This window comes from Eutrigla gurnardus (assembly GCF_963514095.1).
Source record: "Eutrigla gurnardus genome assembly, chromosome: 24".
Taxonomy (NCBI): domain Eukaryota; kingdom Metazoa; phylum Chordata; class Actinopteri; order Perciformes; family Triglidae; genus Eutrigla; species Eutrigla gurnardus.
The window spans coordinates 11,187,390-11,202,757 of record NC_139935.1 but is presented as its reverse complement, the minus strand read 5'-3'; the positions used below and the strand labels follow the sequence as shown (position 1 = coordinate 11,202,757).

The window sequence follows — 15,368 nt, the reverse complement described above, 5'->3', positions numbered from 1 at the left end:
GAGTCCCCGGCGTCAGCGGGGGACGTGATGAGTCGGCTTCGTCCAGACGAGAGCGGAGCGGGTTTCCTCTCGTTGATCAAACTCAAATAAAGAAAACAGCCCGTGTTTCTTTCTTCCACGGACGGCGATATAATCGCGGCTTGGCGATTTAGTCAGCTTACTTCAGACAGCGTCTGGTAGCTGGACGGCAGGAACCGGCTTGGTTCCTCTTGTTGCAGCGGTGCGCTGCGGGAGGGGGTCGCCTCCCGTTGCAACGTGGTGTTGCGCCGGTTGTAGGAAGAGGCCAGAGTAGGAGTCGGAGTAAGAGTGAATAAGAGAGCGTTCTCCGGGCGGCTTCGGTTTATAAAGCTCAGGCCGCTCCAGGGGACCCCCTGGGGCGCCCGTTGTGACGTCACATTCCTCACCTGGGTGAGAAGTGAAACTAAAATGGCGGTGTAGTTTTTAATCCCCTTTGTCCCTTTGTCCTGGCCGCATGTGTAGGCTTCTGTAGGCCGCGTTGTGTAGTCCTAACGGTTAGGTCCCAACAGTCCCCCTTTTGGTCTGAAGGTTGAGGTGTGGGACGCAACCTTCGGAGCAACATAAGGGCCGAACCGTCCATGTATTCCTTGAAACATGGGGGAGTCCAAACAGTCTGTATATTCCATGGAAAAAAGGTTAAACAGTCATTCAGGTTAAAGTCCATAACTTGATGAAGGCATTGTCTGGGCAGAGATTGAGGCAAGGTCTGGGCAGAGATTTCTACGGTCTGGGCAGAGATTTCTAACCATCTAACCTATATCAAACATCTGCTAAGACACAATTTTCACAAACATCAACATTGTCATTACACTCAGGTAGTTTCAAACAGGACACACCCCAACTATGAAACGGAACGAAGGAGGAAAAGGAGAGTGAGGAAAAGGAGAAGGGGTTAGTGGTCGTTTGGTTTACTCCTGGAGAAGATTTAAGTTAACCATATTTACTATGTTGTGGCTCAGGGCTGTAACGCTCCATGTAGCCAGAAACAGAGGAAATGTCAGAGGCGCTGTCATTATCTGAGTTGTCATGTTTGTACACTGCTGGTTCACGTGACTGGGACAGAATTTCGGAGTAGGGCTTCCTACTACTTCTGTGTGAATGCCCATCTCGACGCAGTTGGTGGGCATGTCGGTGATGCTCAGTATCCCCACGCCGTCTCTTACCAGGCTTCTGGGGGGAGTTTAGTGATGGTTGGGTCGAGTCACGCCATAGCGCTATCGTTTTTATCAGCTTCTCGATCGGGTCGCACGGATCCCTATCTTCGTCAGTTTGGGAGTTTGTCTGATTCCAGGGGCGTGCTGGCTGCTCACCCCCTTTTGCGCTGTTATGGGGGCTCTGCTTTAAGGCGGCGGATGTTTGGGAGTTACTCTCGTTCCTTGGTTTTGTCTGATTCCTGGGGCGTGCTGGCCGCTCACCCCCTTTCGCGCTGTTACGAGGGCTATGCTTTAAGGCGGCAGACGTTTCGGACGCAGATGTGTCGAAGTTAGCGGGCTGGCTTTTAAGCTTGCGCGCTAAGTGGGTTTCCCAAGCCATCTGTGCGTAATTACGAATAGGGCTGTTCGATTAATCGATTTTAAATCGTAATCGCGATTATGTATTTAGAACGATGTTAAAACGTGAAACTCGTAAAATCGATTTTTCACACACCTCTACCTCCTTCATGGGTTACATTATTATTTAGCATGCAAAGACCCAGTTTAGTTTAATTAGAAAATGTCTTGTTTTATTTAATTGGAAATATAACTTACTGTATGTTTGCAAGTGCTGATTTGCTGATTTTTTTCTTATATTTTTTCAAACTTTATTTATTTTACAAAAAGAGTTTTGCACTTTATTCATTCATTTTTTGTTTAATAAGAGCAAATTGCATTTAAAGCCCAATGGGGGAAATGTTCAATAAAAAAGCAGCATATTTGAAATAATTTCTTTGCCTTTTGTCATTTCACAAAATAATCGTAATCGTAATCGAAAATCGCATTTTGAGAGAACAAAATCGAGATTTTATTTTTAGGCAAAATCGAACAGCCCTAATTACGAATCTCTTGCATGGAGAGTCGATGTGTCCTGAAGTGTATGGTGGCATCGTAGCGCACACTTTCGTGTAGGTTATGTAGGAAGAGGGCCTTGAAGGCAGGCTCTTCCTCCACTCCTGGGGAGTTACGGCCCTGAGCATAGGCGGCCCTGAAGCGCCAATAGTACTCCGTGGGTGATTCCTGCCCCTCATGTACGACGGCGAGGGCACTGATCGTAGCGGCGGCGGGATCCCAGTCCCGGCTATACTCCTTCCGGAGTGCTGCACAAAGTCTGGGGTATCGGTCCTGGGTTCTGGGTGCAAGTGTTCCTATGAAACTGCAGACATGTCTGGTTGTGGTCTTCCCGACTAGTCTGAGCTTCTCCCGTGAGGAGGCATGGGGGAGGTCAATCAGGAGTCTGTCTAACTCTCTCAAATATTCGTCAATATTATGGTTCGAGTTGTCGGGATCAAAATGTTGAATATCTTTAGCCATGCTCTCAAGCTCTTCAAAGCGGAAGCGCTGTGGCGTCCTTTCTGGTGAAGGCGAGACTAAGCTAGGTTGAGGAGGCGCGTCGCAAATTACGGGTTTGTTCCAAAGATAGGAAGATTTTGGAGGAGAACTTGTGTAAGTTCCACTGCTGGTTTCTTCGCTGTCTGTGTCGGAGCAATGGGAAGCTGCGTAGCCGTTACCGCTGTCTCTCAGTGGAGTTTGTCTTAAGGACTTTGTGTCCGCTGGTAACTGCTCCCATCTTCTGCATGGCGGGGGAGTCGTATTTTCACTACAAAAAGAGTGGGAGTCGGAGAAGCCTGAATCACACTGACTGGCCGAGTCGGCTGAGGGAGGACATTCTGGTTTAGACTTCGACCACCTGTTCTTGTAGGACAAAAACTGGGACTCTGTGGTGTGCAGGACATCTAAATAACGCATGGCTCTCATGTCTGCTGCTTGAGCGTCGTGGAGGTGACAAGCACTTTGCTCCTCTAGTGCTACCACTTTTTTCTCTAGGGCAGATTTACTCTGAACCAAGAGACAGGTTTGTTTGTAGAAAGTCAGTAGCAAGCATTTTAACAATGGACCCTTGGATGATGTTACTTCATCAGATCTGCTGTTCAGTAACACGTTGATCTCCTCTTGGCACTCACTGAGATTTAGTTTCTGCAAAAACTCAGAGTAGCCTGTCTGAAGGCTCTGTGCCACAGATGAGATGAACTGTTCACAAAAGGTCTCCATTGTGTCTGGAGAGAAAGGAGGGGGGTTATGCAAATCACCTGATAAGGTGACTGACGATTCTCTTTTAGAGAGGTCAGCTTCACCCTCTAATGATTCTATACAGCAACTCAGACTTACTGTAGGCTGCTTACTTAATTCTTTGCCAAAGGCACGCTAACTGAAATGCACGGCAGGAACAGTTAGGGAATTATTTTGAAATTTTAACTCGAGCTAGAACCCGTGGTGGAAATAGCAAGGTACAATTTCAACGTTCACAGAGTCGGTACACTCTGTGGCTCTATTCTCTGCTCTACTTCTAGTAAAGGGAGAATACGGTGGCTTTACTTGTTCGGTGCTAATCGCAAGAAAAAAGAATGTATTTGTTGTTATACTGATGTGGGTGCACAGGTGAGCTGCGTCGACCTGTGACTTACAATGGAGATGTTAGTACTCTTCTACAGCCTGTGGACTGTCAATGAGGTGTCTCTAGCACCTCTGGTGAGTAATAACAGTGTTATAACGCGTCTTAGTATCCCTAACCCTGTGTTTGTTAGTATTGTTGTCAAACAATAAATGGCTAATCACAACATGCATATGCAACCCTCAACTGTATTTGCTTGGCAAATAGTAACAGGGAGCAAACAAATCGATCCTTGAACATCGATTTCTAAACAATGATATCAATAACAACAATTCCTATTATTGTTATTATTACTATAATTCTCAGGTTATTGTGCATAAATCTCTGGATAAAGCTGGTTTAAGAAGGCCTCACACGGGGCGTCATTTATGTTGGGGTTGTAGCAGGAGCAGATTTGGTTATCAACAGTTAACTATCAATATCAATATGATTATCGGTATTAATAATTATATTTAATATATTATCATGATATAATCATGAATAAACGGGGCACCACCCTGGGATCAGGGAAAAGATAACCTAAAACTGTATTCAGTCTCAATATGAAGGTTTTATACTCACATGCCAATCATCGTGATCATTGGCATAGGAGTACAAAACCAATCGAACAATTAAAAAGGCGTGAAATTCAAGCACTAGCCTTCACAACCTGCTGTTATCCAGTGACATATACACAACAAGCACAAGAGACCGCTAGTTATAACATAATAAGATTTATTAAAATCAGTAATAATGATCACAATCAATAACACTGCAATTAACAAAGCCTTATTACCTAACTACCTAACACACAAAACTAAGCTAAACAGAAGGAGAGACACACGTGGAGTGTGTGTGTGCGTATGTGTGTGTGTGCGTGCGTGTGCGTGTGTGCGTGCGTGCGTGCGTGTCGAGAGAGAGAGGGAGAGATAGCTGATGTGCGGCCACCAGATGGAGCTATTCCTCGCAGCGTTCAGGGGCGGAGCCACTGAGGTTCGATGGGGTAGCGAGAGAGAGAGAGAGGTGGAGCTATTCCTCGCAGCGGTCAGGGGCGGAGCCACTGAGGTCTGACGGAGTAGCGAGAGAGAGAGAGAGAGAGAGAGAGAGAGAGAGAGAGAGAGAGAGAGAGAGAGAGAGAGAGAGAGAGAGAGAGAGATAGCCGTATGTAGCCACCAGATGTAGCTATGTCCCTAGCGCCCGCCGGGAACAGCTGGCTTAGGACACGTGTGTGCGGTGTGTGTGTGTTAGCGGGGCACAAACAAAGAGAGAGAGGATGCGCCAGCGATATTCGGAGGGACAGAAAGCGTGCCGCTATCACACAGGCGCGCGTGAATGAACTGGCGTTTATTCCGCGAGACCGGTCTTTTAACTGATAGTAGAGGCTTTCTGAGCTCGCGAATATGGCGGAGGTTAGTCGGAAACACTGTTACAGAAATCAACCCAGCTGCGTGGTACACAATCAGTATTCAAATACAGCAGCACATGAACCAACGGACTCGGCGGTCCGCGATCAGAACTTAAAACACATTAACAAGAATTACAAGCATATCCTACACTATCACTTGTGTCTCTGCCCAGACTGATAGCCTCTTACTGGTATCGTTGCGTAAGACGATGACGGCGTTCCGTAACGGCGGTGGTTCGTGAGTCCCCGGCGTCAGCGGGGGACGTGATGAGTCGGCTTCGTCCAGACGAGAGCGGAGCGGGTTTCCTCTCGTTGATCAAACTCAAATAAAGAAAACAGCCCGTGTTTCTTTCTTCCACGGACGGCGATATAATCGCGGCTTGGCGATTTAGTCAGCTTACTTCAGACAGCGTCTGGTAGCTGGACGGCAGGAACCGGCTTGGTTCCTCTTGTTGCAGCGGTGCGCTGCGGGAGGGGGTCGCCTCCCGTTGCAACGTGGTGTTGCGCCGGTTGTAGGAAGAGGCCAGAGTAGGAGTCGGAGTAAGAGTGAATAAGAGAGCGTTCTCCGGGCGGCTTCGGTTTATAAAGATCAGGCCGCTCCAGGGGACCCCCTGGGGCGCCCGTTGTGACGTCACATTCCTCACCTGGGTGAGAAGTGAAACTAAAATGGCGGTGTAGTTTTTAATCCCCTTTGTCCCTTTGTCCTGGCCGCATGTGTAGGCTTCTGTAGGCCGCGTTGTGTAGTCCTAACGGTTAGGTCCCAACACTCCTCCATCTCCTCCAGCCTCTCCTTCTCCTCCTGCCTCTCTTCCTCTACCTCCTCCATCTCCTCCAGCCTCTCCTTCTCCTCCTGCCTCTCTTCCTCTACCTCCTCCATCTCCTCCAGCCTCTCCTTCTCCTCCTGCCTCTCTTCCTCTACCTCCTCCATCTCCTCCAGCTTCTCCTCCTCTATCTCCTCCAGCCTCTCCTTCTCCTCCTGCCTCTCTTCCTCTACCTCCTCCATCTCCTCCAGCTTCTCCTCCTCTATCTCCTCCAGCCTCTCCTTCTCCTCCTGCCTCTCTTCCTCTACCTTCTCTGGCCTCTCCTCCTCCATCTCCTCCAGCTTCTCCTCCTCTATCTCCTCCAGCCTCTCCTTCTTTACCTCCTCCTGCCTCTCTTCCTTCATCTCCTCCAGCTTCTCCTCCTCTATCTCCTCCAGCCTCTCCTTCTCCTCCTGCCTCTCTTCCTCTACCTTCTCTGGCCTCTCCTCCATCTCATCCAGCTTCTCCTCCTCCATCTCCTCCAGCTTCTCCTTCTCTACCTCCTCCTGTCTCTCTTCCTTCATCTCCTCCAGCTTCTCCTCCTCTATCTCCTCCAGCCTCTCTTCCTCTACCTTCTCTGGTCTCTCCTCCTCCATCTCCTCCAGCCTCTCCTCCTCCATCTCCTCCAGCCTCCCCTCCTCTATCTCCTCCTGCCTCTCTTCCTTCATCTCCTCCAGCTTCTCCTCCTCTATCTCCTCCAGCCTCTCCTTCTCCTCCTGCCTCTCTTCCTCTACCTTCTCTGGCCTCCCCTCTATCTGCTCCAGCTTCTCCTCCTCTATCTCCTCCAGCCTCTCCTTCTCTACCTTCTCCTGCCTCTCTTCCTTCATCTCCTCCAGCTTCTCCTCCTCCAGCTTCTCCTCCTCTATCTCCTCCAGCCTCTCTTCCTCTACCTTCTCCAGCCTCTCCTTCTCCTCCTCCTCCAGCCTCTCCTCCTCTATCTCCTCCAGCCTCTCCTTCTCCTCCTCCTCCAGCTTCTCCTCCTCCTCCAGCTTCTCCTCCTCCAGCTTCTCCTCCTCTATCTCCTCCAGCCTCTCTTCCTCTACCTTCTCCAGCCTCTCCTTCTCCTCCTCTATCTCCTCCAGCCTCTCCTTCTCTATCTCCTCCAGCTTCTCCTGCCTCTACCTCCTCCAGCCTCTCCTTCTCCTCCTCCTCCAGCCTCTCCTTACCTCCTCCAGCCTCTCTGCAGTCTGTCACCTTACACAATGTGTTGATGCATGACATGAACAGATACATTAGGGATACAATGATCATAGAGCTTGATGGTACAGTTATTGCCTGAGCAAAAAAGGCTTTTACTAAATATTAAGATTACTTCATATGAATTAATTATATTTGATAATTATAAAATCACATGATCATCTAGAATCTGAGGTTTTATTGTATTTCCACCACAAATGTTCTTTATTTCTGTTTTTAAACCGTTGCTCTCTTCTACACAAATACATGAAAAATAAGAATGAAAAAATAACTTTTAAAAAGTGTATCTCTTTGGCATTAAATATTCTCTTTTATTCAATATCTGTATTGTTGAGCCTCTACCTATACACCCTGAAATAACTTACACTTTGACTCCTAAAGAAGTCTCTTATACACTTTTCTTTTCTTTGACATCCTTCAAATCCTGGACAGCACACACACACGCACGTACACATGTACACACACACACACACACGTACACGAACGCAAACAGACACAAACACAAATGTAAATGACACCACTGATATTAAAATCCATCTAGCTGACGTGACCCAGGAAGAACAAATGCCGAACATGTTGACAACCTGCAGATAACATGCACTGCCTCTCGTCCGGTCCAACTAGCAGGTTGCAGGTAGTTTTAACAAGCAGAAGGAGTGACAGTGGGGACAGCCAATCACATGTAAGTTAGCGAAAAACCGGCAGCCAATCAGGGAGCGGTATTTAGGTTAGAGGCGGGACTTCTAGCAGAGACCGACTTAACCCTTTGTGTGCCATAATCATTGACTAAACACTACGGACAGCGGTTGTATTGATAGTGACTACACAGTAGCGGCTGAATATTGGGAGGGACGTGTCCCTAGCGTCACTACCCAAGTCTACGCCCTTGAAAAGTAAAAGTATTTGTCTTGGAAATGTATTCAAGTAAGAGTAATAAGTACCAAAGAAATCTAATACTCAAGTAAAGTACAAAATCCTCTGGATATGTACTTAAGTACAGTACTTAAGTAAATATACTCCGTTACTGTCCACCACTGATGATATTCATGGTATATATTAGGGGTGTCAACGATACAATAATAAATCGTAACCGTTTAGAAAAATCAATAACCGTTTACACGTCATTTCCCCTCCTCCTCGTTTATTTCTCACCAATATATACGGCTATAGTATCCGGCCCGCGAAGGGATATTTACTGGCCCGTTTAGTGAAAAAAAACATTAAAAATGCTGGCCGTATAGTGTCTGATATGAGCTGCCCTCTCTCATCTCCGCGCAGCACAGTGGAGACTTGCTCCTTGAGGCGCGCGGCCACAACAACCCTCACCGCGCGCCCCCGCTACGTTCTTCTTCGTGTACGTTCTTGATGTTGTTCTGATGACCGTCCGCCTCGTTGAACCACCACGATGTCGCTTTCTACTTTGAAAACTCGGAAAGTTGACACTGTATTTTGATAAGCTGTTGCACTCTTCAGACTCGTGGTGTGAGCGGAACCGGACCGGACCGGTACTTTATAATCAAAATGCGGCTGTGTGTCTCCGTCCAAAATCTGCTGCGCTCGCGCTGCCTGCTCGCACAGATCCGCTCGTATTCACATGCGCTGATGCAGGTCGAGTGTTGACTAGAAATATATGCAGACGGCGCTCCTTCAAAACAACATCAAGCCATGTGTGTGTAGTATTATATGTACAACAGTTGAGTGTAATTCATGCCAGGCAAAGTTGGCTTATAGTAACAGCACGGGATCCATGCGCAACCACTTACAATGGCTTTGATTTCATGGGATTAGCATTAGCATTAGCATTAAACGTTGACACCCCTAGTATATATGCTGACACATTTAGACAGTTGAACGGACTATTGTACATGTGATGACTCACACCATGAAAGAATTCATACACGTTTTGAAGAGAACAACTATTCAACTGAGAAGCAACATAATCAGTTTTGATCAGCAAGATATGTTCAATCATTAATTGTGCAAATAGTAGATAATTGTTCTCATTTGCATATATGTGCTAACATATTTGCAAATTATTTAAAAGAATGAGAAATGATAATCTGTTGTGAAGCAGTGGCCAGTGGTTTGGAGGTTTACACATGTTGTTTAGAAAATATTCATTATCTTTTGAGAATTGTGGCAAAGCAATTGAGAAAAACTGTAAATGATGAACTGATGGTGGAATTGTTTTGAGTCCAGTTTGAATCACTGAATAGTTTCATGACATCTTTTTCTCTGGTGTCTGGTGTCTTTTCTCTCTCTCTATTTGATCTTCTATCATCTCTCCAGACTCTGTCAGGCTGCTGAATGGGACTAGTCTGTGCTCAGGCAGACTGGAGGTGAAGTCCAACCAGTCCAACCAGTGGTGGTCCTCAGTGTGTGAAGCTGACTTTGACCAGCAGGATGCAGAGGTGGTCTGTAGGGAGCTTGGCTGTGGGGCTCCTTCAGTCCTCCAGGGGGCGCTCTATGGAGACGTGGGGGCTCCAACGTGGACCAAAGAGTTCCAGTGTGGAGGCCATGAGTCTGCTCTCCTGGACTGTAGAAGCTCAGGCTCAGATAGAAACACCTGCTCACCTGGCAAAGCTGTTGGACTCACCTGCTCAGGTAGAAGAGGAGCTGCAGCTTTGATCTGGTTCATTTCTGTTCTCATCAAACTCACTTTGCTCTTTGACTGACGACTCTCTTCTTTCTGTTCAGAGCCTGATGATGTCAGGTTGGTGGGAGGAGCCAGTCGCTGTGCTGGAACACTGGAGGTGAGACAGGGAGACTGGAGACCAGTGTTTGGCAATGACTGGACCCTGAAGAAAGCAGCTGTTGCCTGTAGAGAGCTGGACTGTGGCTCTGCTGTTTCTGTAGGACTGAGAAAGGAGTCCTCAAGAAGACCTGTGTGGGGGATCAGGTCTGGCTGTGTTCATTCTAGAGCCACTCTGAGGGAGTGTGCAGCATCAGATTCCTCTTACTCCATCCTGAATCTCACCTGCTCAGGTAAGTCCCTCAGTGACATCATCTATGACATCATCTATGACATCATCTATGACTGTTGTCACGTTCCTTAATCAGGGAACCAGACAAAAAAGGTGGAGACCACACTCGACATATACTTTTTAAACAAAGAAATGTATTAAACAACTCAAAAAGAAAAGGAATCAGTAATCGATAGTGTTTTAATGGATGCGTGTCTGTAAGTGAGGTGGCTGAATGTGTATGTATGGGTGCGTGGATGCAAAAACCTATAATTGACCCAAAATAATCCATTACACAGAACACCAGGCCCCAAACAGTCCCCATACCATGTGCGAGATCCAAACCAGACCAAAGGCAGAGAGAGACTGCGTAGCCTGAGCAGAGTACTTCTGCTCAGGCCTAGTGGCCACACCCACACCTTGCCAGGTGCCAGCCATTCAGCCTGATGAGCAGGCAGCACCAGGACTGGGAGGAATCTCCTCCCTCCGTCACACTGTGGTTTTCAAACTGGGGCGTGCCGAGTAGGGCCCTATGACAGAATCACATATTTGGACAATGAAAATGTAATCAACTGTAAAATGCGGAATTTCATTGAATTTATAAAAGTATTTAAAAGTATTTGTTTTCTCTAATATATATATATATATATATTATTATCATTGTAAACGTTGAGAGTCTCTACTGTCTAACAACACCGCTTCATCCAGCGTCTCTCCTCTCTGTCAGAGGGGCGGGGCTGACGCACACACACACAGCGCTCCGTGAAATGAAACAAAGATATGGACGGAGCTCTAGAAGCGATGACGTCATGACAAAGATGCATGCAATGTGGTTGTTTTACTTTCTTCATTCTTACTTATCTAGAAAGCTGTCAGCTGTTGGTAATTCAACATATTCAACATATCTGCTGAATGCACCAAGATATCTGTATGAGAGAAACCTCCACGTGTGCTGCTTCAGGAGTCCTCTGGGCCGACCACCAAGCAGCCTGAAAGGACTCCTTCTTCAGCTCCACAGCTTTCTGAGCCGCTGGTTTCCACCAGCAGGTTCTTTGGTTGCCACCATAGCAGGCACCAAAAGTGGCCACAACTCTGAGCAGCTCAGTCGGGGCTCGTCAGTATCTCCACCCCCACGTGGAGTCCTTCACCCTGAACACCTCCTTACAGGGCTCCAGACTAACTTTATGCATTGGTTGCACTGGTGAGCCTAACTTTTTTTTTTAGGTGCACCAGCACAAAATTCAGGTGCACCCACATTTTTCATCGCGTCGCCTTTAACACCAAACGGTCACCTTTTCATCGCTCTCCTTTTACATAATGACGCCCCCTTATGGCCTAGGTTAACTGCAGCACCATCAGCACCCAGAGCACCCGTTTTCTCCAGCCAATCTGCACACTGATGCCCAAACGCAGCAAATGCTTGCTTTATGGCAGCATAAATTCCTCAAGAATAAAAAGATCCTACAGGTCACTAGCCTATAGATTGCAAATGGAAAACTGTTTATGTGATCTTAGCCTAGCCTACTTATATTTTTACTTAGGCTATTCATTTTTAATAATATTAGGAATAGGCTACTATACAATGTCCTATTCATGATCTCTCATGCTGTAATGTGGGCCTTCAAACACTGTGCGTGTCCATGCTCCACCCGACATGTCCAATTAACATGTTGACCAGGCCTCCCTTTATGCAAAATGCTTCAGTAGACAATAACGCACTCCTTCATAGAGACTCTTCCACAAACGCACTATTACCGGCCATATTCTGACCGCACTCCCGACAATAAATGCAGTGCATTGAGTCCCTTTCTTCATCGTACATCAGCCAGGGAAATTGCTTCAACCAGTCCTGTCTGAAGGCATATTTTGGGGCTTTTTAATTAATTAATTAATTGTCTTGGGGCCAGGCTTTCTGCCTCTCTTCATTTTCAAAGAAAAGTACCGGCTCAGCTCGCTCACATTTTTCGAACTGACACAATTTACAGCAGTGAAAAGGACCACAGCCAATCAGAGGCAAGGACCCGCCCGAGCTCTGTCTCTTATTGGTTTAGACCACGTTTCTAAACACAGCTTTATTCTCAGGAAGATAAGAGAGAATCCAAAGCTGTAACTTCTCTGTGTGGAGAGCAACGTTTGTGGAGTCTCTGAGCAGAAGGAACAGAATAGAGGATCTGCAGATGATGATGTGTTTCTGCTTGAAAACATATTGAAAGTGTTGAACAATGGATAACAGTTGTTAGAGTGTATTCATGTAAATGTGATGTAACACTGCTGCAGGCTGTGGTGTTCTAAACATGTTCTGGTGTTACAGTTTATTTCAATTTCTTTGGCTCATCTCTTGAAACTTTGTTAATATTCTCAGAACCTGATTTGTCTAAATAGCTTCCATGTTCCAACACAACACCATAACTCACCTGCAAAAGGTCAGAACTCACTCAAAACATTGAAGTCGTGCTTCAAAACAAAGTTAGTGTCTCATATAAAAAGTCTCTGCCCTCCAAATGAAAAGTCCCTTTGACCTCATGGAAACAATGGTGGTCAGAATGTTTAGATGTTTTTCGGGACGGCAGTGGAGCCTGGAAATGTTCCTTATATCCACATTTCAGGTTTGTCCTATTTCTTTAGTTGACCCTGAATGTTTCCTCTACTAGAATGTTCTGTTTGTCCAGTGAACTGAACACTAAACTGAATACTATCCACATGCTGATTTCATCAGTACAAGTTTCTTTTACAGTATTACACACTGCACTCACGTTTCCATGGAAACGGTTACAGTTGCCCTGTTCATGATGTACCTGAGCAGGTTCCTCCATGTTCAGACATTGTGGTTATTCTGTTGTAGTCCAGCTCTATAAATATGTTTGGTAACAGCCGTACTCATGAATAGCACCTGTCAGCTGACTGGAGATGACGTGTGATTGGTTGATGTAAGATGGGACAAACTCCTCATTGGTTAGTGAAGTTCAAGTTTCTCCTGACAGACAATTTACCAGTTTAGTGGACGTTAGAAAATACTCCATAGTACATAATGATATTCATGGTATATATGCTGACACATTTAGACAGTTGAACGGACTATTGTACATGTGATGACTCACACCATGAAAGAATTCATACATGTTTTGAAGAGAACAACTATTCAACTGAGAAGCAACATAATCAGTTTTGATCAGCAAGATATGTTCAAGCATTAATTGTGCAAATAGTAGATAATTGTACTCATTTGCATATATGTGCTAAAACATTTGCAATTTACTTAAAAGAATGAGAAATGATAATCTGTTGTGAAGCAGTGGCCAGTGGTTTGGAGGTTTACACATGTTGTTTAGAAAATATTCATTATCTTTTGAGAATTGTGGCAAAGCAATTGAGAAAAACTGTTCATGATGAACTGATGGTGGAATTGTTTTGAGTCCAGTTTGAATCACTGAATAGTTTCATGACATCTTTTTCTCTGGTGTCTGGTGTCTTTTCTCTCTCTCTATTTGATCTTCTATCATCTCTCCAGACTCTGTCAGGCTGCTGAATGGGACTAGTCTGTGCTCAGGCAGACTGGAGGTGAAGTCCAACCAGTCCAACCAGTGGTGGTCCTCAGTGTGTGAAGCTGACTTTGACCAGCAGGATGCAGAGGTGGTCTGTAGGGAGCTTGGCTGTGGGGCTCCTTCAGTCCTCCAGGGGGCGCTCTATGGAGACGTGGGGGCTCCAACGTGGACCAAAGAGTTCCAGTGTGGAGGCCATGAGTCTGCTCTCCTGGACTGTAGAAGCTCAGGCTCAGATAGAAACACCTGCTCACCTGGCAAAGCTGTTGGACTCACCTGCTCAGGTAGAAGAGGAGCTGCAGCTTTGATCTGGTTCATTTCTGTTCTCATCAAACTTACTTTGCTCTTTGACTGACGACTCTCTTCTTTCTGTTCAGAGCCTGTCAGGTTGGTGGGAGGAGCCAGTCGCTGTGCTGGAACACTGGAGGTGAGACATCAGGGAGACTGGAGACCAGTGGATGACTATTACTGGACCCTGAAGGAAGCAGCTGTTGTCTGTAGAGAGCTGGACTGTGGCTCTGCTGTTTCTGTAGGACTGAGAAAGGAGTCCTCATACAGACCTGTGTGGAGGATCAGGTCTGGCTGTGTTAATTCTGGATCCACTCTGAGGGAGTGTGCAACATCAGTCTCCTCTTCCTCCATCCTGAATCTCATCTGCTCAGGTAAGCCCCTCAGTGACATCATCTATGACATCATCAGTAATGTTGCTGTGTGTCACTGCTGCAGGCTGTGGTGTTCTAAACATGTTCTGGTGTTACAGTTTATATCAATTTCTTTGGCTCATCTCTTGAAACTTTGTTAATATTCTCAGAACCTGATTTGTCTAAATAGCTTCCATGTTCCAACACAACACCATAACTCACCTGCAAAAGGTCAGAACTCACTCAAAACATTGAAGTCGTGCTTCAAAACAAAGTTAGTGTCTCATATAAAAAGTCTCTGCCCTCCAAATGAAAAGTTCCTTTGACCTCATGGAAACAATGGTGGTCAGAATGTTGAGATGTTTTTCAGGACGGCAGTGGAGCCTGGAAATGTTCCTTATATCCACATTTCAGGTTTGTCCTATTTCTTTAGTTGACCCTGAATGTTTCCTCTACTAGAATGTTCTGTTTGTCCAGTGAACTGAACACTAAACTGAATACTATCCACATGCTGATTTCATCAGTACAAGTTTCTTTTACAGTATTACACACTGCACTCACGTTTCCATGGAAACGGTTACAGTTGCCCTGTTCATGATGTACCTGAGCAGGTTCCTCCATGTTCAGACATTGTGGTTATTCTGTTGTAGTCCAGCTCTATAAATATGTTTGGTAACAGCCGTACTCATGAATAGCACCTCAGTGTTTCCCCTAGAATTTTTTTCAGGCCCGGTGGTACCCAACGAAAAAACCCTAAACAGACGAGACGCGTGGGATGGTGTATTGGTGCAGTTGGATTAAGTCAGGTGGCACAGCAAGCAGTCTGCAATTCTGCAATTATTATATTTGCATTCAACATTTTTGTTCAACCAGAGTGTATTCAAGATCACAAGGAGAGAGTTTCTTATTGAGGTGCCGGTTGATGGAAATGATCAGGGTCCAGAAAAATATGGCTGGAAAATGATGAGCATCACATTAATAGCTACAGATAGTGTAAAACACTACAACGACATATGAGTGCATATATTGTCTTATTTTATCAAGTAAAATATAAGTTATAGGTTTACTCAACAGCAGTTAACTCAAAGTTCCACATCTTATCAAAAACAATCCTCCCCCCCCGGGGAGGGGGGGCAAACGGGCTTTGGCCGGTTGTACATACGTCATCACGTCCTAATACT

The 15,368-nt window shown here is 45.9% G+C and overlaps 1 long non-coding RNA gene across 2 annotated transcripts; it reads left to right on the top strand.

Annotated features, from left to right (window-relative positions):
- The first annotated feature begins 9,135 nt into the window (after positions 1–9,135).
- Positions 9,136–14,093, top strand: LOC311009677. 2 transcript variants are annotated; one of them, XR_014596673.1, is made up of 3 exons: positions 9,136–9,648; positions 9,742–9,757; positions 13,934–14,074. It is a non-coding gene; the product is annotated as an uncharacterized lncRNA (long non-coding RNA). The 2 variants fall into 2 exon arrangements; XR_014596672.1 differs by lacking the exons at positions 9,136–9,648; positions 9,742–9,757 and adding an exon at positions 13,510–13,830 and having other exon boundaries at positions 13,924–14,093.
- The last annotated feature ends 1,275 nt before the right edge of the window (positions 14,094–15,368 follow it).